This window comes from Drosophila innubila (assembly GCF_004354385.1).
Source record: "Drosophila innubila isolate TH190305 chromosome 3L unlocalized genomic scaffold, UK_Dinn_1.0 0_D_3L, whole genome shotgun sequence".
Lineage (NCBI taxonomy): Eukaryota > Metazoa > Arthropoda > Insecta > Diptera > Drosophilidae > Drosophila > Drosophila innubila.
In genome coordinates this window covers 9,158,860-9,185,766 of record NW_022995376.1, presented here as the reverse complement: position 1 = coordinate 9,185,766, position 26,907 = coordinate 9,158,860, and the positions used below count along the sequence as shown (strand labels likewise).

The 26,907-nt window shown below is 40.7% G+C and overlaps 1 protein-coding gene across 1 annotated transcript in view; it reads right to left on the bottom strand.

Annotated features, from left to right (window-relative positions):
* LOC117787967 (dendritic arbor reduction protein 1) overlaps positions 1 to 14,509 on the bottom strand; it is a 30,560-nt gene extending 16,051 nt beyond the window's left edge. Inside the window, exon 1 of the mRNA XM_034626611.1 lies at positions 13,316 to 14,509. The gene's annotated coding sequence lies outside the window, so the exon portion shown is untranslated. The remainder of the gene's footprint in view (positions 1 to 13,315) is intronic.
* Positions 14,510 to 26,907: the final 12,398 nt, after the last annotated feature.

The window sequence follows — 26,907 nt, the reverse complement described above, 5'->3', positions numbered from 1 at the left end:
GCAACGACTCACGCAATGAAACTGACGGCTTCCCATGGCGTTATCTAGCCATTGAACTGCCCATCCCAAGCCTCTCCCGCTCCGCTCCGCTCCTCTCCTCTGTCCTCACTCTGACTTTGCCCTGCCCTGCCCTGAACCTTGGCCCATCGCATCTATGTTATATGTGCGTAAATTGGTACAAGGCAAAGCTATGTTGTTGCTGTTGTTGCTGTTGTTGTTGCTGTGGACAACGCCTACTCAAAAAATAAAAATAGAAAAAATGCCGATAAACATCATTGAGCGTTATTGAAATTGGAATTTCAAATGAGCCAGAGACAGAGAGAGAGAGAGAGAGGGGAAAATCAGTTCAGTTCAGTTTAGTTCACAGATTCTTTTGCTGTGTGTGAGAAAATAGCATTTCACTCGTTTAAGTTTATTGTGTTTTTATGCATATCAGAAAACCGTTTGACTTTTGCAGTTAAACTTTCAAATGCAATTAGCTACAGGCATAAATTACACACATAGAACTTGCAACTGACCAGCAACAACAGCAACAGCACCAGCAACAGCAGCAACACAAAGCTGTTATTAACATGATTGCGCAGCTCTGGTCACCCTGCGAACTGCAACGGCTATAATGGCTATTGGCCAGGCCAAGCCACTGCTAGGCCAGTCTGGGCCACCTACTACAATCAACGAGGCGTGCATGCAACTTAGAAATTGCTGCCTGCCTTGCAGCAACAACAGCAGCAGCACAAAATTAGCAGCGCGTGCTAAACAATTGGCCCAGCCAACAACAACAACAACAGTAGTCTGACACACACCCACACACACACAAACACACATAGAGTGAGAGACTGCATATTGTTTTACAGCTGCACGGCAGCAACATGCTCAAATATGGCGGCAGCAGCAGCAACATTCAACGCTAGCTTTGGTAATTGCAACAATTTAACGGTCTGTCGCTTTGCTTTTGCGCTTAAGTGTACTTTTGGTGCGCTGTGCCAACAGCTAGAAGACTCTACACTCCACACTCTCTATCATTTCTACTTCTTCTTTCCTTTTTTTTGGGAAAAAACTACAACTTAATCAAAAACTAATTGCATTTGCATACAAGCAATGCTGCTGTTGTTGTCAGTTGATGTTGCTGCCCACCACGGATGTGGTTTTCAACGCTTGGCTGTGTCAACTTTCAATCAAAGTCAACAAAAAACAAGCAAAGCAAAAGACCTACTGTGGTTTACGCCAACAGCAGCGCTTCCTGGCAGCAGCAGCAACTACCCCAGCAACAGCAACAACAGCAACCGCAGGCAGCCAAAAGGCGCTGCTAGCGGGTGCTGGTCAGTTGGCAGCTTTGCTCAACCGTGGGAGCGGCAAGTAAATTTAAAAAATAAAAAAAAACGAAAAAGAGAAATAAATTTATATATGTGTATGTAATCTCGTGTATATATGAAAATGGTAAATAACAACGCACATTCTAATTTATATGACGAACGCCCGCGCAGGCTACGCATTTTTGCACGCAGCAGCAACACTGGAGTCGGCAAGTGACAAGGGGCAAGGGGATGGGGCAGAGGCATGCAACTGACATTTGCGAGTGGCTCACAGTGCCACACAGCTGATGGATCACCGTAGATAAGCGAATCTTGCAGATAATCGCATCACTCACTGGCCATGCCAATGCTGCAAGTGTTTCACCTTCTCAGTTTCTCGGCTTTTGCATGCATCAAGACAGAGCCTGAAAAGCCTGCAGCCTCAGACTGTGGACTGCAGACTGTAGACTGTGTAGACTGGACATGCAATAATTTTCAAATACAACAGCCACAGAGTTGAGGTTGGCACTGAGGCAGCAACCGGCTCCAAGTCCAGGCTGCAATGATGATGATGCATGACAGTGACAGTGCGTTGTAGTTGCTTGTTGCTGTTGTTGTTGCCGCTGCATGACATTAAGCAGGTTGCAAACAGACGCACACATGTCTGGACAGCCGCTGTCCCACTGTCTGTCTGTGTCAGTCTCACCCTTCGTCTCCCTCTCCGTCTCCAACTCGCACTCAGTCTCTGCAGCGAATTGTGGGTGCCTTTTGCAGCATTCTTTGCAGATTACTGAAATTAGCCACAATTCGCCTCAAGTTGTAGTTGCACTTGCAACACACACATGTGTGTGTGTGTGTGTGGCAGGTAAAACTTATTTTCATGCTTTATTTGAGCGCGAGCCTTTTACAAGCGCAACGAAACATAAAATGAAATACAACTTTCAACTGCAGTTCGCTTTTGTTTTTGTTGTTGTTGCTGCTGCTGTCTGGCAAAAATCAATTAAAATTCATAGCCAATTGATTTGCGCACACTTAAAAAAAAGATTGCAATTGAAAATGCTTTTTACACACACAAGCACACACACACACACACTTGCATACGTAAATACATTCTCTTAAAGATTTTTTTTTTTTTAATTTTTCTTTAGCTTTTTCCTCTCTTATTTCTGTGTTTTGGGCGAGTAAAATACATAAAAACTGGCGCCAGTTGGGCAAACACAGCGGCTCCAACTGATAAAAATCACGCCGCTTACATCAACAAACAACAACAACAGCAACAACATCAACAATAATGATTTTTCTCTCTACCTGTGTCTTCGATGGGGCAAAAAGGGTTTTTTTTTCTTGTTCATTTTAATGTCTAGCCACCGACGCAGTTGCAACAGCGTCGTCAGTGGCAGCAACACCGCCGCCGCCACCGCCGCCAACGTCAACGGCATCATCATTATCATCATTAAAATGTCAGTTAATAATTTTTTTCTTCATCTGCTGCTGCCGCTTGAAAACTTTGAGTGGTTTTTCAGTTTGACGTTTACAACGTCGACTCCAGCTGGCTGTCTGTCCAGTGTCCCTAAGCGAATGCTGCTGTGAAGCGGGAAGTGGGGAGCGTAAAGCGTGAAGCGGGAGGGGATCTACCTGACAGGGGGGCTGAGTTTCTTGAAGAAGTGAAATAATATCGCTGGGTGGTCAACAGTCTCATTTTGGGGGCACTCTGCGTGGAACTGTCAGCTGCTTTTCGTGCAGCCCTCGTTGGTACAATTAACAGCAGCAGCGGCAGTCCACAGTCCGCAGTCTGAGCAGCAGCAGTGGGCAAGTTCGTTGCTTAAGTCTTTTGTTTTAGCAGCGCTGTAAAATGTGAAAAATGCTTAAATTGCAGTGCAATATCAACAATAAGTATTAAAACAGGCAAAGTTATGTTGCTGTTGTTGCAGTTGTAGTTGCTTGTTGCACCTGCACACAATTGCCAATAATTATTTATGCTGCCCAGTCAGCAACGGTTGCTGCTGCTGTTGCTGTTGCTGCTGCTGCTGCAACCAGGCAGTAGGAGCGGCATTGGCTACCGTTTCTCACTGCAACAGCTACGACTGCAGCTATGGCTCATCAGCAGTTAATGACCAGAGCCAGAGCCAGAGCCTCATCGTCGGTGCGACGTCGTCGTCATCATCATCATCGCCATTGCAATCGCCACGTTGGCAACGTCATGACTCCATAATTATGCACAGGCTGCATTTTTGCGCATTGCCTTTTGCCTCACTCACTCGCTCGCTCGCTTGACTTGGCTTCAGTTTGTAGTAGTAGTTGTTGTTTGTGGGTGGAGTCACGCCTCACTATGGCCGCCTCCAAGACAGCAGCAACAGCAACAGCAGCAGCTTCAATTCAGTCCAGCTCAACTTTTAATTTAATAATATTTTTATAGGCCGACGCGACAAGCTTGTTTACAAGCGTTCAACATGCAACTTTAAAGATACTTTTACACAATACCATACATATTTATGTATATGTGTGTGTATGTTGGTGTGGGGGTTGCACTTTGCATTGCACTACGAGTTGTGGCATTTTGCGCACTTCCTGTCGACTGTCAAGACATGCCAAGTTGTCCTCGTTGTAGCTCCTTCGTCCTGCGTCATTTCCTGCAGCGAAGGCGGCAAAACTTTTTATCCTTGCTGCTTGCCACACGCACGCATTGCAGTTGTTTTGCATTTCAACTGCCTGCGGCAATTGTGGCCAACTGTGGCAAGTGCCTGCATTTCACTTTTTACTCAACACCCCCAACACCAGCAACAGCAACTTCGACGGCAACAGCAACAGCAACACGAAGGCGCCACTAACTTGGCCAAAAGTAATCCACACCATTCGCTTGCCATAGACATGAACTTGTTAGTGTTGTCGTGGTTGTTGTTGTTGTTGTTGCTAGTTGTTGCTGTTGTTGCTGCTGATTTTCTGCTCGCTTGCATGCGATTAGTTTGTAATTTGATTGCGACGCGGTTGTAAGCTGCTCGCTTGTAGCTTGTTGTATCTTACAGATACATTGCCAAGTAAGTTGTTGGAAAGTTTTTCGCCCTGCGCCACTCGCGTGTTTGCTAATTGAAACAAGTCAAATTTCAGCCTCAAATGACACTAAAGTTGTCTAAAATACTTTAGGTTCAAACGAGAGGTCACCCAAATTCTATTTATAAAGTGAATTTTAGCTTGACTTGGCACTCTCTGAATGCACTTCCTGCTTAAAGGTTGGTGGTCGTGTTGGGAAACAACAACGTCATTGCAGAAAGGAACCTTACATAATTGGCTTTCCCTGTTGCAAATATTGCAGCATCATCTAATCAAATCAGTCCCAGAACCCAGAGGAGAACTGCAATCCGTAATAACTTCCGTTTTAGTTTCAATTAAAGCAATGCCCGGGCTAATCAGTGGGAACCCTACCCTAATGGGGCGTCTATTGGTTGCCTTTTGATTCGAATAATAAGCCCATTGCATATCCGTTTCGTTCCAGCCAAATCACTGACTCGCTCGCTTCCTTGCCAAGTCATTATCCAAACAGTCAAGTCAGTATGCATTCCCCTCTCCCGCTCCCTCTCTCTGTCTTCTATATTTTTGGGCCCCTCGCGTGTTTGTTTGTTGTGTGTTGTGTGTGGACCAGTTTGACAGGTGTTTCTTGCGCTGACTGAAGCTCAATTCTATGCGACGTCTTCGTCTCTGTCTCTGTCTCTGTCGCAGTCTTCACCTCGCTCAACTCTGTATCAGCATTCAGTTTCTGACTCTGATTCCGATTCCGATTCTGTTTATTTGTTTTGTTTATCTGCTGGTCGTGTGGCGTCGGCGTTTGAATGCAGGTTGTTCTACTCGTATTTTAAATACGCTCTGACATCAGAGCAGCATCGGCATCTCAGCATCTTTAACTTAGTCGTCTTCCTCTTCTTCTGCTGCTGCTGCTGCTGCTGCTGCTGCGGCTGCTTTAATTATAATTTATCTGCTTGGTGGCTCGACAACGACAACGACGACGACGACGGAGACGATGACTTCGACGACGGAGACAACGACGACATCGACGCAAACGTATCTCAAGCTTTTGACTTTTATCTGCTGCTGAATTGATGAGTATATAATAAGACTTTATTGGTCAACGCCAAAGCCAAAGCCGCAGAGCCAAAAAGCCGATAAAAATACAACAACAATGAAGGCAAAGCTTCAATCGCGCGACAAGTGAAGAGCAAAAATCGAATACTTTCTATACCCTGTAAGCTGCATTAATAATGTTATGTCAGCACGCATAGCGTATCTCTTAGTCGATCAGTTGCTTTATGCATCGCTGCAAGTTGTGCCAGAAATTTATGCTATAAGCTGTCATGATAGCTGCGCTTCGGCATTCACCTTTGTTGTGGGTGTGTGTTGCTTGTTGGGTTAACTGGACACACGAACGAACAGGCAGACGGACAGACGGACAAACGGACGGACTCTGGACTGCGTGTCCTTTGTGGCGAGCGTGAGAAGCAACTGCAACGTCTCCCATTCTCCAGCTCCAGCTCAAGCTCCAGCTCAATTCTCAATTCTCAGCTCTTCTTCTCGTGTTGCTTGTCAATGTGTTTCGCTTGTTTCACCCCGTCCCCATCACCAACAACAACAACAACAACAATAACGGCTTGCCCCACGTTTTGCCAATGCATTTTTGTTGTTGCTACAAATTCTACAAGCAAATCAACAAAAACAAACAACGTGTATGCCTTGGAATTTAAAACTTCACTTCAAGCTCTTGTTGTTGCTGTTGTTGTTGCTGTTACTGTTGTTGTATTGCTTTTTGTATAAATTGTCAACGGAAATCAGTTTGCCACTCAACAGGCTTCCCTTTTCCTGTGGCCAAGTCAGAGCAGACACACACACACACACACACACACAGATAGCACACTCTGGTTCTCTGTTTCATTTTGGGGTGAGTTGCCCGTCTCGGACTTGACTTTGACTTCAAGTTGAGGGACTAAGTAAATACATACCTTAACAACAAGAATACAAAAAAAAAAGAGTCCCAAAAATATATACAATGTTTAGCTTCTTTGACTGCCGTTTGTTTAATTTTTCTCTCTCTCGATTTTGTATATTTTTTTGTGGATTTATTTATGACCAAGTTTAGGCACACGTGCCAGCATTTAAAAGTTGCTTTTGAAAAATTCGCCTCTTTCTTTCGACAATTAGCGCACAAAGGCAACAGAAAGAGAAGCAGACAGAGAGAGAGAGAGAGAGAAATTCATAGAAATATGCATAAACATAAACATAATAATAACTATAATTTGCATATTCATTTGGCGCTCGTTTCCAATCATTTCTTGAGCTCATAACTCAAGTCAAAGGCAGAAGTTCAGTTCAGTTCAGTTCATTTCAGTTGAGTTCAGTTCAGTTTTGAGTTTCATATTGAAATATCATCATGTTCAACATTGAAAGGCGGCAACTGCCAAACTGTAAAATAATCGCGCGACAAATTTATGATTAGTTCAAAGTCTTTTGGGCCATTGTTTGGCGTAGAAAATATCGAAAATAACTTGGGGACAGTTTCTCAGGTTTGTTGTTTGTTGGATTTTAGGCGCGTCTAGAAGATGACAACAACAACAACAGCAACAGCAACAACGACTATAAAGCGGCTTACACTTTGTTTACAATGTTGCGTGGTATTTTACAGATTTCTGAACGTTTTTGTTGTTGTTCTGCTGCTGCGTCAATATTGATAATAAATAACAACTTCAGTCAAAGACTACAAGAACAAAAGGGGCAGCATTAGAAAGACAACAGCAACAACAGCAACAACAACAAGTTAACGACTACGTCAGCAGCGGTCACGTCTCAAGTGAAAATGGTTTTTAAGTGCCCCATTGCCTAGTGAAAATTAAACTGTCCCTGGGCACGTCATCGTCTGGCTGGACACACGAGCTGCTGCGACAACTTCTTTAGGCCAAGTCTGCCCATCTGCCGATCTGCCGTTCTGGCGATCTGTGAAGAGTCGTCTCAGCCTGGGCAACCCTTTTCGAGCCGCCGCCAAAACCAAAAGTGTCAACTCTAATTGCCTTTTGCTTGGTTTGCCCGCCTCGAAACTCAAACAGAGATTTGGTCATGGACCACTCGTATAACCCGCTCGTCTCAGACTCTCCTGCTGTTGTTGTTGTTGCTGTTGGCTCGGCGAAGATCTTATGGTCAGTCCCGCTGACTGTCTGTCAAATATTTGCCTTGGCATTGCCTGCGCTTGCGCAAATACTAATAAAATTTCGGTTAATTTTTTTAAGTTAACACACACACATTTACTTTTATTTATTTGCTTGGCATTTTGTTGTTGTTGTTGTTGTTCTCATCTTTTGTTTAGTTGTTGCTGGCGCGCACTTGACTGTAATGGATTTGTTGGCATGAAGATATTTGTCTGCTGTTCTTGTTGTTGTTGTTGTTGTTATTTTTATTTTAGCCATTTGCGCTTACTTAAAACACGACTACAACAACAATAACAGCAACAACTTTTGGTTTTTGGAGGCGGCAAGGGAAAGTCAAATATGTCAACAATAATGAGAATTACATAAATTAAGCAGCTGCAGTGTTTTGTTAAGTTTAAAACAAATAAAAAGACAACAGCAACAGCAACCACAATTATAATTCAAAGCCGCTGAAATTACGAGGATTTATGAACTTAATTAGCAGCGAGGAAGTCAGTCAGAGACAGAGAAAGAGAGAAGCAAAATGAGTGCGATTTTATAAATTTTATTTTAAAAAGGCTGCAATTGTGAATAAACAAATTGAGTCATTATAATACATTTAGTTTAGATTGACAGCAACTTTTACGTACTAAAGTGGAGCTGCTATGTTTAATAACAGGTCGGAGCAAAGTAAAGTAAAGAGAGAGAGAGAGAGGCGATAAAGTGTCAACTTGTAGTGCGTTATTTGACAGTTTGAAGTCAGCTTAATTTAACTTCATCAACACAAGAGCTTAAAGCCTTAATGTGCTTTCCAAGCTGTCGTTCGATTAATATGTCAAACCAAAAAAAAATCTCACAATTCTCAATCTGAGTAAATACGTTTAGAATTTAGTTCGTATCTTTTAACTACGAGTATTACGAGCATTACTTTTGCACTATTTCGATTCATTTGACCATATTACTTTTAGCCATGCTGCTATCTAACCGCCTTTGCTAGTTGCATATTAAAACGAACTAAGTATTTGCTATCTGTGCATTTCATTCAGCACATTGCTCATACGCCGTGTGGCACGAAACTTGTTTAACATTTGGCGAGCACATAAACAAACATTACAATTAATTTTTATGCGACAGGCATTTGTGCTTATAAAATGCACTAAAATATTATGCAAAGCAGTGGAAAATAACACGAAAACAACAAAAACTGAGAGAGGTAGAGAGTGTGAGAGAGAGAGAGAGAGAGAGAGAGAAAACTTCAAATGCTGCCACAAAGATAAGCAATAGGCCAAAGAAAACCGCTTAACTTGCAGCATTTGAGGTGGGAGGGAAGAAGAGGCGGGGCGGGGGGATGAGTACAACATTCAAATTGGCGACAGCGAGCGCTAAGTGCAGACAGTTGCATGTGCTAAGCGACAATTGGACAGGCAGACAGACAGACAGACGGACAGACAGACGGACAGTCAGAGAGACGGTCAGAGAGACGGTCAGAAATATAAATAGACAAACTGAGTGACCAACTGGGTGACCATTGCGGCAAGTTGCGTGTGTGCAACAGGTTTGAATGTTGGCCTAATGAAGCGCCGCCACTTTGCCACCTTGCCACCTTGCCACTCTGCCACCTTGCCACTCTGCCACCTTTTACCACATGTAGATTATGAGTCAGTTATGGGCTTTATGCAATGCTCGCCTCGAGCACTTGTCAATTTCTTTGAATTGGTATAGTTCGATTTGCACCACCATACACCCACCCACCCACTGAACCACTCGATTCGTATTGAGTGCCTAACCACTTATCACTCTGCTTATCAAAAAAACACCTACACACAATGTCGCTGCGCCAGCTGAATCAAAATAGTTATTTATTAAGTATAAATTGTAAAATTTCATGAATTGCGCGCTGCCTTTGTGACGTAAATTAAAAGTCGTTACGTTCCGTCTAAAAACTGATAAGCTTGACCAAGTGCGAGTGAGTCTTGTTCTCCTTTTTTTTTCATTCATATGGCTGTTGTTATTGTTTTGTTTGGTGGGTGGTCACAATCGTCTAATCTTTTAATATAATTTAAAATTATATTTTCTATCTATGTTTATTTACTTTATTTTTATTCTATAATGTTAATTTAAAGCGCGCACGAAATGCGTCGTATTATCAGCAATCTATGTAGTCCAATGACGTTAATTGAAACTACTTGAGATTAAGCTAAAAAATTGTTTTCAATTGCGGCGGCGGCATCGAAGTCAGCTGAAGTATAAGTACTTTCAAAGTTGGAGGTGCCCTCCCAAGTCAAGGCACGTTTTGCAACATTTCAAAAAATTTAAATTAAAGAAAAAATAGTAAAATAAAAACTCATGTGAATTTTTTGTTTGTTGATTCGCACACACACTCTTAATTGCTTATGATATATGTATGTTTTGTGTGTGGTTATCAGCTTGACTAAGTTTATATTTATATTTTAGTGTGTATTTGTGTGTGGTTTCCCATTAAGAAAAACAAATCAGCCCATGCATATTAAATAATCTACTATATATAGTCAAATTTTATATGACAATGCTGATAACGCCTCGACGCTTTTGACGTAGTAAGGCCCACACATTGCTTATCAACAGCTGACAAAAACAACAACATCAACAACAACCGCTGACCGCCTGAGAACATTTGAGCCACTAATTTTCTTAGCGCTTAACCACAAAAAGACCAAAATAATGATGATAATAATTAAAAATAAAATAAAATGGCCGCAGTAAAAAAAAAAAAAACAATGAACAAAATGTAGAGCTGAAAACGTGTTGATTTTAATAGCACGCTTATAATCGAAAAATTGTCGAAAATTTGCCTCTGGCTGCTAATTGAAGGGGTGTGATCTGAATCAGCGCACCGAATCACAGTCCCCGCTCCAATCCCTAACCCCGGACTCCGATTTAGACTCAGAGTCTGGCTGGCAACGCCTTGAACTGGACTAATGAAAAACAAAACGTTTATCATGCATTTGATAACATATCCAAAAAAGAAAAAAAATAGCCGCAAAATGATCCTAAAATCAAAAACCTAATCCAAATTCGTATTCGTATACGTATTAAGACCTATCAAATGTCTGCCGCCGCGAGGTGTTAAACTCTTCGCAACTGTCGCAACTCAAGCTCCATTGCCAGTGGTTGCTCTCCATTGGCTTTTCTTTGTTTTATTGTTTAACGCATTCTAATTAGCAGCTTTAGTTATAGACATTGCCATGGATCGTCGAAGTCGTCGCCTCAGTCTCAGTTTCAGTTTCAGTGTCTGTCCCGCTTTTTAACGCACACGTGATGATTAAATTTTAATTTTAGTCTTTATACTGTGTGTGTGTGTGTGTGCTTTAAGGTCTCGGTCTCGAACTCGACTCTTGAACCCCACAAAGCAAGCACAACTAATCCAAATCAAATGGCTTCTCAAAATCAATTCGTTTTCAATCGTTTAAAGTTAATTAACGCGCCAGAATTTTTATTTCAACTAACACATTCTTCAGTTCTTAAGTTTTCCTATTCGCTTCGTTACGATTCGTTGTCGTTGTTGTTGTTGTTGTTGTTGCTTGTTCTGTTACACGCTTTTGTTTCGTTTGTAAATTTATTTTATATATTTTAGTATTTTTCTTTATGTGTATTGTGTGCATTTTATTTTGCCCAACGTCTCAATTTCAATGCGCGCTTTTGCTATTGTTTTTTGTTTTTTTTTTTTTGTATTTTGTTACATATATTCTTATTGTTTTTGTTGCTGTTGTTGTCGTGGCTGTGGTCCCTTGTTATTTCGTCGCATTAAAATTGTTAATTTAAGGCTATGGCAGAAATAAATTAACCAATGAACCGACACACAAAACTGGGACTTGAGACTGTCAAATACTTTGCTATACCCTGTAAACGCAAAATGTTTCAAAAGGCACAAACAGTTGAATTGCCATAAGAGCTAGAGTTAAGAAATATTTTACCCTTTTATTTAAAAAATTATCTAATGAAGAATAAATTATTTCTGTTATATAATTTAAAAAAATGGTTAACTATGTTCCTTAACTTTTTAAGGAAAAACTTTTGGTCAAGCAGCGTTCAATTCTCTTTTTCTTGTTTCAAATGCAAATGCCAATGAAACGCTTTGAGGGTGGTGGAGAATTGGCGACGGCTCCGGCCCAGTCTTCAACTGATGGCTCCGCTTTGAGCCACTTTAAAATGGCGGTGGTTGGTCGCTTGTGGTGCGGGTGACGTCGCCAGCATCTCCACTGGCTGCTTTATATGCCAAACAGTCGCAGAGTCAGTCAGGCAGTCCGACAGTCCAACAGTCCGACAGTCGGCAGTCCGGCAGACGTCGTCATTGTCTTATAAGGTGCGGTGCGTATAAAGCCAGACATCGACATCGAGTTGAAAAAAAAAGCGCAAAAAGCAAAAACAAAACCGAACAGAGAAAAAATCACTTGGTACACTCGCGCGACATATTGAGAAATGTGCAATAGCTTAATGCCCATTTAAGGCCTGCACTTTTCATGGCAAGTTGCATTTATCGACGATCAGCTCAAAACGAGCGATCGATCAACTTGAGAGCAGCTACCAAAACCAAAAACTCTCTCAGAACTTTGTTGTCGCACATTACTCATACGCAGTGTGGCACGCACGCATGCTAATTGCCAGGTGTGATGATGTGTTTTCACCGAAAAAAACACACACAAAAAACTGAACATGCCAGCAGCAGCAGCAACAGCAACATTTGCAGCAGTAGCAACACTCCATTGGCACGCCAGCAACATGTCCTAGCGAGAGAGCTTGTTTGCCTTTAAATGGTATAAATTACCAATGAATGACATACAATTTAATTGCCCAGTCTAAGCAGCAACTTCTGCTGCATACAGAGCAGCAGTTGCTGCTGTTGTTGCTGCTGTTGCGGTTGGAGTTACTGTTGCAGCGGCAGTTGCAGTTGCAGTTGTTGCTGGAATTAATTAATATTGCACTTTTGAAGCGCGTGCATACAAATTTGTCAGTTTCATACTGTGGCTGTTGCCCATTTTCATGTTTTATGCCCAAGGTGTAGGCAATTGGCATAGTTCACATTCACACAGTGGCCTTTTTTCTCTGCCTTCTTTTTTTTTATATGGCATTTGCTGGCAATTAAAAGTCTTTCGCATTAATTGTGTGCACAAATCAAGGGATTGTTGCTGCTCTTGCACGCCTGCAATATGTCCGATTTTGTTTGTCGCTGTCGCTGTATTTGTGTACATTTATTGTGCGTCAATTTACTGGCCCACACAATCGCATTGTCGATCACCAAGTTTGTGTTGTTGTCGATTGACGTCAAAGCAAATCAGAAGCAACAACAGCAGCAGCATCATTCGCCTTTTCATCTTTGGGGGGCTTGGTATTGATATCAATAAATGTAATAAATGTGCACTTATCAGTGAGTCAGGCGAGGCCATTAAATTGTTGTAGGTGTTGCAACTATAGTCTCATCTTCTCTCTCTTTCTATCTATCTTTGCAATTGCATATGATAAGTTGTGCTATATATCAACCTGCGACTGAGCTAACTGATATTGCGCTGATTATCAGCAATTTGCAGTTGCAGTTAAGGGCTGTAAACTGAAACTACAACAGCAACACCAATTTACTTTTGTAATTAGATCTATAAATTTTTGACACATTTCAAAAGGCATAAATAAAAAACAATTTTGTGCTGAGGCAATCAGCGACTCGATTGCCAATTGGCTGACGGACTGACGGACTGACGACTGGCGCCTAAGCCTAAAAGACGTTGCCGTCGGCAAAAAACCAAACTCAAAAAAGATTAATAAATGCTCAAAACAGAGATAGCAAATTGAGTAAGAGAAGCAGAGCATTTATATATAAATGTAACTCACCTCGATTGTTTAGGGCGCTTTGGCAAGCATTATCCAAGCATTATCCAATAAATGGCAGCTGCCTATGTTGCTGTTGTTGTTGTTGTTGGCAATATCTGAGCACACCACACATTTATATGATATTTATAAATTTTATTTAATTTTTGTTACTCTTGTATACTTTAATTGCTAATATCATAAAAATATCACAAACTTTTGCTTATGTGTTGTTCGCGAGTTGTTGTTGTTGTTTTTTTTTTTTTCAACAATTGCAATTATTTTTAATATTTTTATTAGTGTTGTTGCTTTTATATTGGCAAGCTGTGCATTTGAACTGCATGTATATAATTTCTTTTATTCCTTCTTCTTTTTTATTTCTGTATAGATTTATTTGTTTAAGACACTTCAATTGCGACTTTATGCACTTCTTATTATTATTAATATGTATATTATTTATTTATGTTGTTGTATAAAATATTTTGTGTGTTTTTATTTTCGTTAATTATATAAATATTTAAAAATTTGGCAAGTTTAGTTGAGTTAAGTGTGTGATAGAGAGAGAGCAAAAATTGGTTAGCTTTGAAATTGTTGTTGTGTATTGCTGCTAGGTACGATTAAGTTTAGATTTGACTTGATTTGAGTTGAGTTGAGTTGAGTTAAAAAATGAATCGTTAGATTGCGACGTGTGTGAAGCGTTTTGTTTAATATCAATAAATATGCGGATTTGTTTATTATAAATTTCTTGTTGTTGTTTCTTGTTTAATAACAGACGCGTGTTAACGTTTAACGGTTGTTGTTGCTGTTGTTGCTGTTGCACGCGCGTTTGTTGCACACTTCGTAGCCGTGTACCGTTTCTTGTTGTCGCCGCGTCAACGTGCAAATAACAAATAACGAAAACGTACGAAAAAATTTTCACTGCAACGCAAAGAGATTTTCCCGTCGTCGCGTCGTCGTCGTCGGCATCGTCGTCGTCGTCGTCGTCGCTGGCTTCGGCTGCACCACCAACACCACAGAAGGTGAGAGAGAGCGTGTGTGTGTGTGTGAGAGAGAGTGTGAGTGGCAGCAACAGGGGGTGGCAGAGGGGCAAATTGCAGTTGCACGCACAATTTGGCCAGCCGAAAAAGAAGTTAACAGTAAGCGATGGATTTTGAATCTTGGCTTTAAAAATCTTTTCAACTGCGATACTTTGGGAGAAGGCGAACGCGTGCGTGGCTCTCACGTTGAACCTGAACCAACACTGCCCAGCAAGACACTGGCGCAGGCAGCGGCCTTTCTAAGTAGAATAGGCTGACGACGACGACGACGCAGCAGCTGCTGCTGCTGCTGCTGTTGCTGCCGACGCCACACCAACACCAACAGCAGCAGCAACACCAACGCAACAGACGTGCGACTGTGTGTGTGTGTCTGTTGGCGTCTCATTCGCCGGATAAAGCCAGCTGAGAGAGTGTGAGAGACAGACAGTAAGCGAGAGAGAGGGAGCGAGAGCGAGAGCGAGCACGAGAGAGTGAGCCAGTGGGAGAGCCTGAGACCGCAGCACGTGCAAAACGACATAAAAGCTGTGTGCTGATTTTTGTCGCAGTTGTTTTTTTGCATTTTTATCTCTCCACTTCACAGTTTGTCAGCTGATGTTGTTGTTGTTGCCGTTGCCGTTGCAGTTGCTGTTGGCGGTGTTGGCGTATGTGTAGCAGCAACTTTGCCGAATTGCCGTTGCCGTTGCTGTTGTTGTTGCTGTTGTTGTTGCTGTTGTTGTTGCTGTTGGGGCAGCTACTGCTCGTCGCTCGTTGCTTGTTGCCCCCACGCTAGTCGTTGTAGTTGTTGTTTATGGCTGCGTGGGTTTCTAATTGCTCAAACTTTATACCAATGAGGAGACTTCGTTGCAGTTTCGCTTTTGCGAAAGCGAGCTCCGAATAGGCGCCTCCCACTTTTCCATTGTTGTTGCTACTCGGCTGTTTTGGAGTTGGCTTGGACTGTGCTTTAGCTATGTGTAGGAGTAGGAAGGGGGTTGGAGCTGCTGCAAAAATCAAGCGCCACTTATGTAAGAGGAAACAGGACTAGACGGCAATATATTTATTATTATTTAATTTATTAAATTGAAATAGATTCAAGACTTCAAATTTTTTAAAAGTTGCAGCAAATTCAGCTTTTAATGCAATTTTTTGTTAGTTATTTTCTCAATTTTATATTCTTAGTTTTAATTATCATTATTTATGTTCCCCAAAATATAGTAGTATTACATGTCCAAAATTATGGTTTTCTATATTTTTAATAATTTATGAATACCCAAGTCTCATATTTTTAGATTGTACGTCATTTAATTGTAAAAATTTGCAATATAAACTTTTCAGCAAACTTAAATGTATTATTTATTTTATTTTTAAATCAACATCTATAATAATTTTCAAATTCGTTATACATTTTATATTAATTTTAGAAAAATTTAAATCATTTTCAAAATGTGTATTTTAAGAATTAAATTATTTTATTAATATTTATCAGTTTTATTTATTGATTTAAACCCAAAATGACAATCCATAATAATTCATTGTGGAAATCACAAATCATGCCGGATAAATTTCATACGGATAAAAATCAGCTACGCTCCCACAACAATACTCTCTCTCAGCGAACGCTGCTTCGCTCTCTCACACACACACACACACACACACGCAGTCTTCCTCTCTCACACACAGCCAAATGCCGGCAAACAACTTGAACGCCAGCGTCGAGCGCCTGAACTTGAAATGCCGATGCAGCGCGTCAGAGAGAGAGAGAGAGAGGGAGCTGAGAGCTGAGCGCGTGCTCTCAGTGGCTGTAAGTGTATGTGTGCGCTGCTGATGTATGTGTGAGTGAACGACGTCGCAGCTGCCGAGGCTATGTGTGTGTGTGAGTTGTGTTTACAAAACAAAGACCAAAATGAAACAGAGACGAGCCAAAAGCATGCCAAGCACTCATACACTCATACACTCAAACGGACCACGTTTTGTGAATGAACGAATAGTAGCACACGAATACAAGAGCACTCACTCACACGCTCACACCAATACGAGTGCACAGTGTGGATGTGTGTGTGAATTGTGGGCAGGGAAAATAAACGAAACGCAAAAACGCGTTTACGCGATTCGTACAAAAATTGTTCGGGCTGCAACAACAACAACAGCAACAACAGCAGCCCGTTTGTAGGTGTAGCTATGCAGATAGATATCTTAATGTGTGTGTGAGTGTGTGTGTGAGTGTATATATATTATTGGTGTTGGTTGATTGGTGTGAAACAACTACAACAATAACTTATTGAAATGAGACGACAGCGACAGCAGCAACTACAAATACAACGATAACGACAACAATATTGAGACGAGGCCGCAAGCAAATAAAACCAAAATGGTGTAGGCACAGTTGTCGGACGCGAAGGTGGCCAGCCAGCAATCAATTCAACTGGCAGCCAATTCGCGAATACTCATAGTCGTACTCTGATTGTATTCGTAACTGACGCCTTCGACAGTCTGAAAGCAATCAGCCAATCAACCAACACACTAAAAAACCTCATTTGTTTAGCGTTGGCATTGTCGCGTCGCTGATTTGTTGATGAAGTTGTCGTCGTTGTCGTCATTGTCGTTGTCGTCTTTGAGAGTCGATCGAGCTGCTTGTTTTATGCAAATTTGTGGCTGATTTAAGTACATTTTAATGTAATTAATGTAATGTAATTGCCTACGCCGAGCATGCCAACGAACAACAGTCCAAACATTAACACCCCAGGGAATTGTCCCTGCTCGGGCGCTCTCCTTCAGCCTCCGCTTGTTCCTACGATCTTTGGCAAAATACAAAATACAAAAAAAAACTTTATTTCGGCATCTTTTTGCGCAGCTGCATTGAAATTTACGTGAAATCCAACTGAAAATACCTATACAAAGATTTGTGCCATTGCTTATTGTGTTGGAAATCTTCCCACGGTTGGGCAAGTCATCACCCTCTCCGTTAGTTATGGCATTGTTGTTGCCGTTGGCCCGCCACCACCACCTCCCGACTGCAACCCACCACCACGCTCCGTTCCTGAATCCTGTCGTGCAACCCCCTAACTTTTGGCGGGAAACGGCAAATCTTGCAATCTCAGTTTGAGCGTCTTTCAAACTTGAACGCTAACAAAGGAAAGCCGCCCGCGGCCCGCCCGTCAATAAGTAGATTCGGAGCCGCAGGCAACCCAAGGCAACCCAATGCGGCCCATCCTAAAGCCACCCCTGAATAGCTTTACGTGAGCACCGCTGCGCATGTCATGCTGCTCCTTTTTCCTTAATTTTAATGATGCTCATTCTTTCGAAGACGACGACGTCTGTTCTCCAGGGCATTGACGCGACTCACGGCGGGAGGGCGTCGGAAACTGCGTCGCGACGCCTGCGTTTGACTTTCTCAAAGGCCAGATAGGCTTCGACTTGGAGGCCGCCACAAAATTCTCAATTAAAAACGCCAACATTGCGCCAATGTTAACCACAATTTGGCGCATTGATTTGCATTGATGCTCTAACAGTAACAGCAGCAGCAACAGCAGCATCAACAGCAGCGTCAGCCAAGTGCAATAACCATAAAAGCAAATGGCATTGTAGCACCTCGATGACGCCAACAGTTCAGTTTTGCCACGACAAGAGTTTTGCCATTGCCGCTTTTCACGCAATTCCCAGCCTGGGGGTCAACTGCAATACGCTCACTACTCCAACAACTCCCTGCCCAGCTGGCAGTTCCCTTGCCTGTCCCCAGGCCTGTCTGCCAGCTACCAACTCTTGACGTTGACTCTCAACGTTGTCGCCGCCTTTTATGCGCCAATTAAAAAAAATCTAATTTGCATTTGCTTGCACACAGCTAAGATTTAAATACAGATTTAGATTCAGTTTTAGAGTCGGATTCTCACGGATAACCAGCGACAATTGCAAGGCAATGGAACGTTTTTTAATGGAAACACGTGTGTCTTTTGATTTATCATAAGCAGCTGTAGACTGACTCGCAGATCACAGATCAACTAAATTAAAACAGTTAAAAGCAACTGTGCAAGATGAGTTAAGGCCAAAACAATGACATCAACAAGTTTTTGTAGCTGCAACTCTTAACAATTTGTATTAGCTTTAGTGTTTTTTTTTTTAGTTCTTTAAATTAATATAGCCTTGTTAACTAAGGAACTTAAAAAATTTATTTTCAAGACTTAAAAAGACAAGAACTCAAGAGTGTAAACCTTTTTTTAAATTCCTCCAATAAGTTAAGAAATTCAAGTCAATTACTGTAGGTTTTTCTTTTAATTTTCTTATAAAACTTGACAAATGAAGTTTTTTCCAAAGCTTATCTGAAAAAAAAAACAAGAAATGCATATTCTTCATCCTAAAACCCTTTTTATTATTAAATTATCAAGCTGTCTTAAATGCCAAAATAATATATTTTAGTGGGTAATCTTATAATGAACTATTAGCAAAGCTTTAATGATATAAACATTTTTTAGCTACCAGATTAAATCTTGTGATTTGCCTTTTTTTTATTTACTTACCATCCCAAAGAATTGCAATTACTTAATAAATTTCCGTAAACACAATTGTTTGTATTGCCTTTTGCTATAATTTAATAGCCAATATCCTATAAACATTATAAACCCAAAGAATCATTATTATTGTTAAACAAACGAAGCAAATCCTCTACAGCATCAAGTTCGTTGCCTAAGTCTTTCGTTTTGATGCTCAACTCGAACCCACACCAACGCCAATGCATAATTTATGCTTAATGCCTAGATCATAGACATTAAAGCAGCTTAATTTTGTTGTACAACACGCATTAAAGTCTTAGACGCCTCAGACAACTCCCACAAAGCGACGACATATTCTGTAAATGCTACTCCCAAATTGCTCTCGACATTCTCTCAACTGATGCGGCGACTGTTGATGCCTTTTGCTAGCATGGCATAAAATTAACTGTTCATTCAAATAAAAATTAAACTATTGGACCCGTCGCTGCCTCTCAGTCTGCTTCTCGTTCCAAATAAGAAGAAGATGAAGGGAAAAAATGAACTGAGCTTAAACTCATAAACGATTAACATACAAAACACACACGACGGCCCAATCGGTCGAAAACTGAAGCATTTCAATATATGTATAAGCCGTATAATAAAATATAACAATCATGCGATAAAAACTCTTTCTCAATCACAATCACACACACACTCGGACACACTGCGCTTGCCCATTCACCTGTAAAAGTGTGGGAAAGCATATATCGAAAAATCAAAAAGCCGAGAAACCATCGAGATCGAGATGGTCAAGCAAAAGCTTAGCCTAACCGAAATCAATAGAAATCAAAGTGGAAGGTAAAAAACGAAGTCCAAGTTCCAAGTAGAAGTCGCAGCGGAGTCGTTGTCTAAGCCGAAACGCGCCAAAAGAAAACGTTGAAAATTCAAATTAGCTCAAGACTCGTAAATAAAAGATATTATAGCCAATCGAGCAATAAAACCAGTTAATCTCTAAATGTACCGGGCGCTGAGGAAGCTGGGGACGCGACAAGAGCAGCAGCATGCAGCAACTCCATCAGCTCCAGCTCCAACTCCAGCTCCAGTGCCAGCCCCATCGTCATCACCATCATCGCCATCATCATCATCATCATCAAAAGGGGCCAGAGACTGTTGTCGGCCTATATCGGCGCTTTTACGACAAGCAACCTGCTAGGAATCAACAAATCAGTTGGCCCAGTCATGGAGCGTATTTCGGTTAGTATTGCCAAGCTCCATCTCAATCTTCGTCGCCATCTGGGTCTCCATTTCCCAGGGCGGGTGTAAGTTTTGCCTCAAAGCAATCAAATCAATTTTATGCGCTCAACAGCCGCAGTTGCTGTTGCAGTTTTATGGCATTTCTAATATAACAACGAGCAGGAGACTCATTCATTCACTTGCTCCGTTGGCCCATTGATGGGGCGTAGACCACAGACCGGAAGCGGCTACAGCTGCGTGGGCATTCCAAGCCAGCTACTCACTCAGCTGAGAGACTGAAAGAGAGAGAGAGAGGGGAGAAAGGGGAAGCGATTACCAGCGCTTAAAGCTAAGCCACAAATGCATTCGGTTATTAAGCCATTTAAGCGACGTGAGAAAATGCTCAACATTCAATTGCCTACAGTCTCAGCGGATGTTGTAAGTTAGATTAAAAAAAAGTAGAAAAATGGCAACAGTGTGGCAATGAGAAGAGAAGCTGATGAAGCTGATGAAGATGCTGAAGCGATCGCATGCGGAAATTATTTATTAAACACTTTATACCAATCAAAACTGGCTGCCTACACAGCCTCAGCTCCATCTACAGCTTGAGCTCCATAGCTCACAGGTATTCGCTATAGCTTGGAGCTAAAACACATTTCTTTAATGGCTACAACTAAACAACTAACAACAAATTCAATTAATTCAACAAACACCGGTGGCTTTACTAACTAACTTACAACAACAACAACACCAACAGCAGCAGCAACATCAATGTCATTAAGCAGTTTTATACCCTGTTGACACTCAAAATGGGCATGATAACTTTATAGATAAGTCTTGTCAGTCTAGGTATTTGATAAGATTCAGAGCTACCTTAGAGCTGTCTGCAGAGTATCTTCAAGTCGATCAGACTTGCTTTAATGCGAAACTTTAACTTTGCTGGTGGCCTTCACTCACTTTATCCAAGTGCTGTTAAGTTCTTTTTCTCTCTCTTTCTTTATTTTTGGCAGATCTTTCATTAAGACAAAAGTTTAGTGAATGAAATAAAATTGAAGCCAGTCTTCCCGTCTGCTCTTTATCCCCCCTCTCGCACCATAGAACTCAACCTTCATTCACGTAGACATCGCTGTAGGTAAATCATTTGAAATTTGTCTTCCCTGAGATCTTGGCGAGATTGAGGCGTGCGCATGATTTAAGTAAGCTCATGCTGGAAGCGTCGACACAGCCAATGTTTTCAGTATTGTACTGTGAGTGTGTGCGTGTGTGACCTGTTGCTGGAGAGGAAGTGCAAAGTGCTCCGATATGATCTTAGCTTGGCCAGAAGAACAAAAATAAAATAGAATTAATTGCCAACGGGCGGCGGTCAGCTACTACCACAAATAGGTTAACAAGTTGGGGGCAGCATTTTATTTTTTAGAACGCCAAGAACGCAAAAGTAATTCTGGGGAAGTGAAGATATCAAGGAACGCTCTATTTTGATGTGATCTACTTCCGCTATAGCTAATAAGACTTATAAAGAGCCTTGTGAATATTTATTTATTTCAATAAGAAATAAATATCACTATTATGATTAAAAATTATTATGAAATGCATTAATATTTTGACTTGTAAAGTTGCTACGTCAAAGGTTCGACCAACTTCAAACATTCATAATTTTATCAAAACTAGACTGATTTTCAAGCGGAATGTCATTTTGATCATATTTTGGCCTCTTTATTCATTCTGCATTCAAATTTAATTAATTTTGAAAAAAAAATTATTTTCCTCTAAATCATGTTTTTGATGCTAAGGGTCCCCCCTTTGGAATTTCGAAAATTCAAAATTATAAATCTCAAGTTTTCACTTTTAATCAACTCCTGATATCGTAATTAGTATAAAACAGCACTTTAAAATTGATTCTGAGACCTTTCATTTTTCTGTAAAAAATCATGTCAAATGGAACAAAAATTTTGACTTGTAAAGTTGCTCGGTCAAAGTTTGGACCAACTTCAAACTTTCATAACTTAATCAAAACTGAACCGATTTTCAAGCGGAAAGTCATTTTGATCATATTTTGGCCTCTTTATTCATTCTGCATTCAAATTTAATTAATTTTGAAAAAAAAATGAATTTTCTCTAAATCATGGGTTCGATGCTAAGGGTCCCCCCTTTGGAATTTCGAAAATTCAAAATGTTAAATCTCAAGTTTTCACTTTTAATCAACTCCTGATATCGTAATTAGTATAAAACAGCACTTTAAAATTGATTCTGAGACTTTTCATTTTTCTGTAAAAAATCATGTCAAATCGAACAAAAATTTTGACTTGTAAAGTTGCTAGGTCGAAGGCTTGACTAACTTCAAACTTTCATAACTTTGTCAAAACTCGACTGATTTTCAAGTGGAAAGTCATTTTGATCATGGTTTGGCCTCTAAATGCATTCCGCATTCAAATTTAATTAATTTTGTAAAAAAAATGGGAATTTCGAAAAATTAAAATTTTAAATGTCAAGTTTTCACTTTGAGTCAACTCCTTATATAGTTATTAGTATAAAACAACACTTTAAATTTGATTCTGACACTCATAAAGAGTTGTGGGAATATTTATTTATTTCAATAAATAATAAATGTTATCAGTCGAAATATAGTTGTTTTAATTCAAACTTTCTTAAAATTTGCTGACTCTGAAGGATTTACTTTATTAACTAGAATATTTCACAGCTTAAAGCAAGCTCAATATGTGGGAAAACTAAGAATAAAAGCATATTATATTGTTTTCTTTTCATTATAGTTTCTTTTTCATGCTATGGGAAATGTTAATGCTACTGGTCCTGTGTCCTTATACTGCAAAGTAAAAGGATCTACAGCAACATTTATAAACGCTTCAAAGGCTTTATTAGTTCCGTAGTTCCATAGACAAAGCTCATCAAATTGCAGGCAGCTGCTTGCCACCCTTGGCAAAAGCTTTTATGAGCAACTTTTCGCCGCGAAGGAAACAAACCTGAAGATGACAACAGTCCCAGGCCAATTGGCAGTTGGCTGAACTGCGCAGAAGTTGCCTAATTTTTAATTTCCATGCGCAGCTGCATTATCTTCTTGAGGTTGCTTTTGCGCCGCCGTGAAGTGCCGTGTGTTGTTAAAGAAGAGGAGGAGGAGGTTTCCCTTTGTCGCCTGGGCCAAAAGGAGCAGCCGGTCTATCCTGCTCACGGGGTGGCGGTGGCGGCAGGCAGACAAGGAAGGCGTCAATATTCAACTGGCAACTGGCAACAGCCGCAAAAGATATACACAGCAAATGCGCAAAAGATTCCGGAAAAGAAAACTCTAAAAAGGGGTGGTGGGTCGTCACCGCCGCCCTACCCTACCCTCAACCCCTACCCCTAACTGGTGTAAAGACACAAAACACGTTTTCCCTAAATGGACAGGCAGCTGGCAAGACTTTTGCTTTTTGTTCTTGCTTTTTCTTGAGCAACTTCAGCGTGACACATTGATAAATATGATGGGATTTATAGTCACATTTTGAGTATTGCACAATGAAATTGCCGTGGCACATAAATAACGAGCAGCAACAACCACATGGAGAACCACCCGCCATAGGCTTTGACTTCGTCTGAGTCGAAGTTAAAGTTGAAGTTCGAGCTGAACTCGCAGTGCAACTCCATTTGTCTCGTGTATATTTATGTCATTAAATTTAAGCATTTTCGTTTAGGCCACTCAGCTGGCAACCCTGTGATTAACTTGGCTGCTGCGGTTGCCTCTTGGCCAATTGCATGTCCGGCTAATAGTTGGGACTCCGATTCCCAGTCCAAGTCCAAGTCCGACTCTGTGCCTGAGTTCCATAAGAACAACATATGAAATTATAAGCGCTTTAGTTTTATTGTGCGTTGTCTGCACCGCTAAGGCGGTGGCGGTGGCGGTGGCGGTGGTTTTTGGCCCATGCCACGCAGTGATAAATGTTTCCTATGCCGTGGTATTTCACCCGCGGCAGCAGCAACCACAACAACAACAGCAACAAAATTCATACAAATGCAAATTTAATTGTAGTCGCAGTGGCATCCACATCCCGACTCTGACTCTGTCTCTGTCGCTGACTCCGACTCCGAGTCCACATCAAGCTCAATCTTAGCTTGATTCTCTTCAAAATGAATGCTTTCAGCATAGCACGCAATTTAAGTGGGCGTGGCCGGAGGCATAGCGACAGCAACAACAACAAACCAAAACACAAACAAAATGTGCCAATTCGTTTGAATTTCTTTAAATGTTTTTTGTTTTTGCTTGTTGAAATGATAAAAATTTCTTTGGACTGCTGCTTAAGTCTAACGGTAGCTAACGGTTCTCTCCTCACTTTTTCAGCGTCTGGCCAAGAGCACACGCAATGCGTCGACTGCGACGCGGCGTCTGCGTTGGCGTCGTCCATATGTCATTCAATGTGGCTGCAAACGGAACGGAATGACACTTGTTCTGGCCAATCAATTGCTTTAATAGTTGCAACCAACTAATTGCTGTTGTAATTGCTTGCCACAGATGCTGCTACATTTCTGACACCTCGCAAACCGCAAAGGATCTGAAGATCTCGCTATAATTTCACTTCCTTTTTCTATCCGTAGTCACACCTTCTCAGCTGTTCCTCTGATTTCTTCAATAGTTTTTACTTAACCGCTCTGTAATTGCAATTGTGCGTGACTCTCTACCTCTCTCTCTCTCTCTGTCTCCCTCTTTGTCTCCCTCTCAATATGCAGGAGCGCGCCAAGACTTTACTGATCCTGACAACAGCTGGCACTGCTGCTGCTTCTGTTGACTCTCGAGACAAAGCCGGCCGACTGCCTTTGCAATATGTTTGTGTTGTTGTTTGCTTAGAGGTCAATAATCTCTGCTGGGGTGGCTTACAATTAGGGGAATGTGTGTGCAAAAATGCAGTCAGCGTTGCTTTTCGAGAGGTCCTTCGCATCTAGCCTCAAGCATGCTTAGGCATTTATTACCTTTAAATACAGAAATTCCTTGACATAAAAAGAGATCTATACAATTTTGAAATACTCTTAGATAAAATACAAGTTCAAATAAATAAGTTTAGATGTGGAGAAAATAAACTTTAATGTAGTTAAAATAAAAATCAAGTAAATGTATTAAAATTTGACTTGTAAAGTTGCTAGGTCAAAGGTTTGACCAACTTCAATCTTTCATAACTTTGTCAAAACTGAACCGATTTTCAAGCGGAAAGTCATTTTGATCATATTTTGGCCTCTTTATTCATTCTGCATTCAAATTTAATTAATTTTGAAAAAAAAATGAATTTCCTCTAAATCATGGGTTTGATGCTAAGGGTCCCCCCTTTGAAATTTCGAAAAATCAAAATTTTAAATCTCAAGTTTTCACTTTTAATCAACTCCTGATATCGTAATTAGTATAAAACAGCACTTTAAATTTGATTCTGAGACCTTTCAGTTTTCTGTAAAAAATCATGTCAAATCGAACAAAAATTTTGACTTGTAAAGTTGCTAGGTCAAAGTTTGGACCAACTTCAATCTTTCATAGCTTTGTCAAAACTGAACCGATTTTCAAGCGGAAAGTCATTTTGATCATATTTTGGCCTCTTTATTCATTCTGCATTCAAATTTAATTAATTTTGAAAAAAAAATGATTTTCCTCTAAATCATGGGTTTGATGCTAAGGGTCCCCCCTTTGAAATTTCGAAAAATCAAAATTTTAAATCTCAAGTTTTCACTTTTAATCAACTCCTGATATCGTAATTAGTATAAAACAGCACTTTAAAATTGATTCTGAGACCTTTCATTTTTCTGTAAAAAATCATGTCAAATCGAACAAAAATTTTGACTTGTAAAGTTGCTAGGTCAAAGTTTGGACCAACTTCAAACCTCATAACTTTGTCAAAACTGAACTGATTTTCAAGCGGAAAGTCATTTTGATCATATTTTGGCCTTTTAATTCATTCTGCATTCAAATTTAATTCGTTTTAAAAAAAAATTATTTTCCTCTAAATCATGGGCTCGATGCTAATCATGTCAAATCGAACAAATATTTTGACTTGTAAAGTTGCCAGGTCAAGGGTTCGACCAACTTCAAACTTTCATAACTTTATCAAAACTGAACCGATTTTCAAGCGGAATGTCATTTTGATCATAGTTTGGTCTCTTTATTTATTCTGTATTTAAATTTTATTAAATCCGTTCGAAAAATATTTTTCCTTAAAATTCTACATATGGATTTTAATGCTAAGCATATTCTTTAAGAATTTCGTATCTAAAATATTCTTAAGTCAAATTTCTTTAAGAATATCAAATCAAATCATCTTGATTTCAGCTCTCATTTCCCCTGTTATCATCGGAATCTGCTGCATTTTCCCCACTCCCTCTTGAGCTGCTGCAAATGTCATTAGTGTGTGGCATACAAATACGCAACATGCTATGCTTGCTACATTGAATGTGGCATGCGGGTGTTTTCTTTGCAGCAACAACAAATCAAGGCAAATCTCAACGATTGCTGACGTTGCTGATGCTACCAAAGGTAGGTAGCAGAAATTAGATGTTATTGTATAAGCGGAAGAGGGAAACACACCGGGCCGTAGATAATAACAATAATAATGATAATGCACAACAGAAGAACGCGCGCCAAGCAAAACCCCTGAACGAGGCACAAGAAACTGAAGAACAGCTGAGAGGCATTCGAAGCAGAAGCAGTCGAGGAAAGGAAAGGAAAGCAAAGGAATGGAAAGGTGAGCAAATGAACCCAAAGATCGTCTTACAGGCAGGGATTTCAGTTTCAGCCTCAGGTGCGAGGGTGTGCACTTTTTTGTCATGCAACGACAGCAGCAACAGCAGCAGCAGAAGGAGCTGCCTTATCCCTCTCTCTTCCTCCTCGCTTTGCAACAATTTGTAGCACGTGGCCTATTTGGCCATTGTGACACCGGGGCAAAGT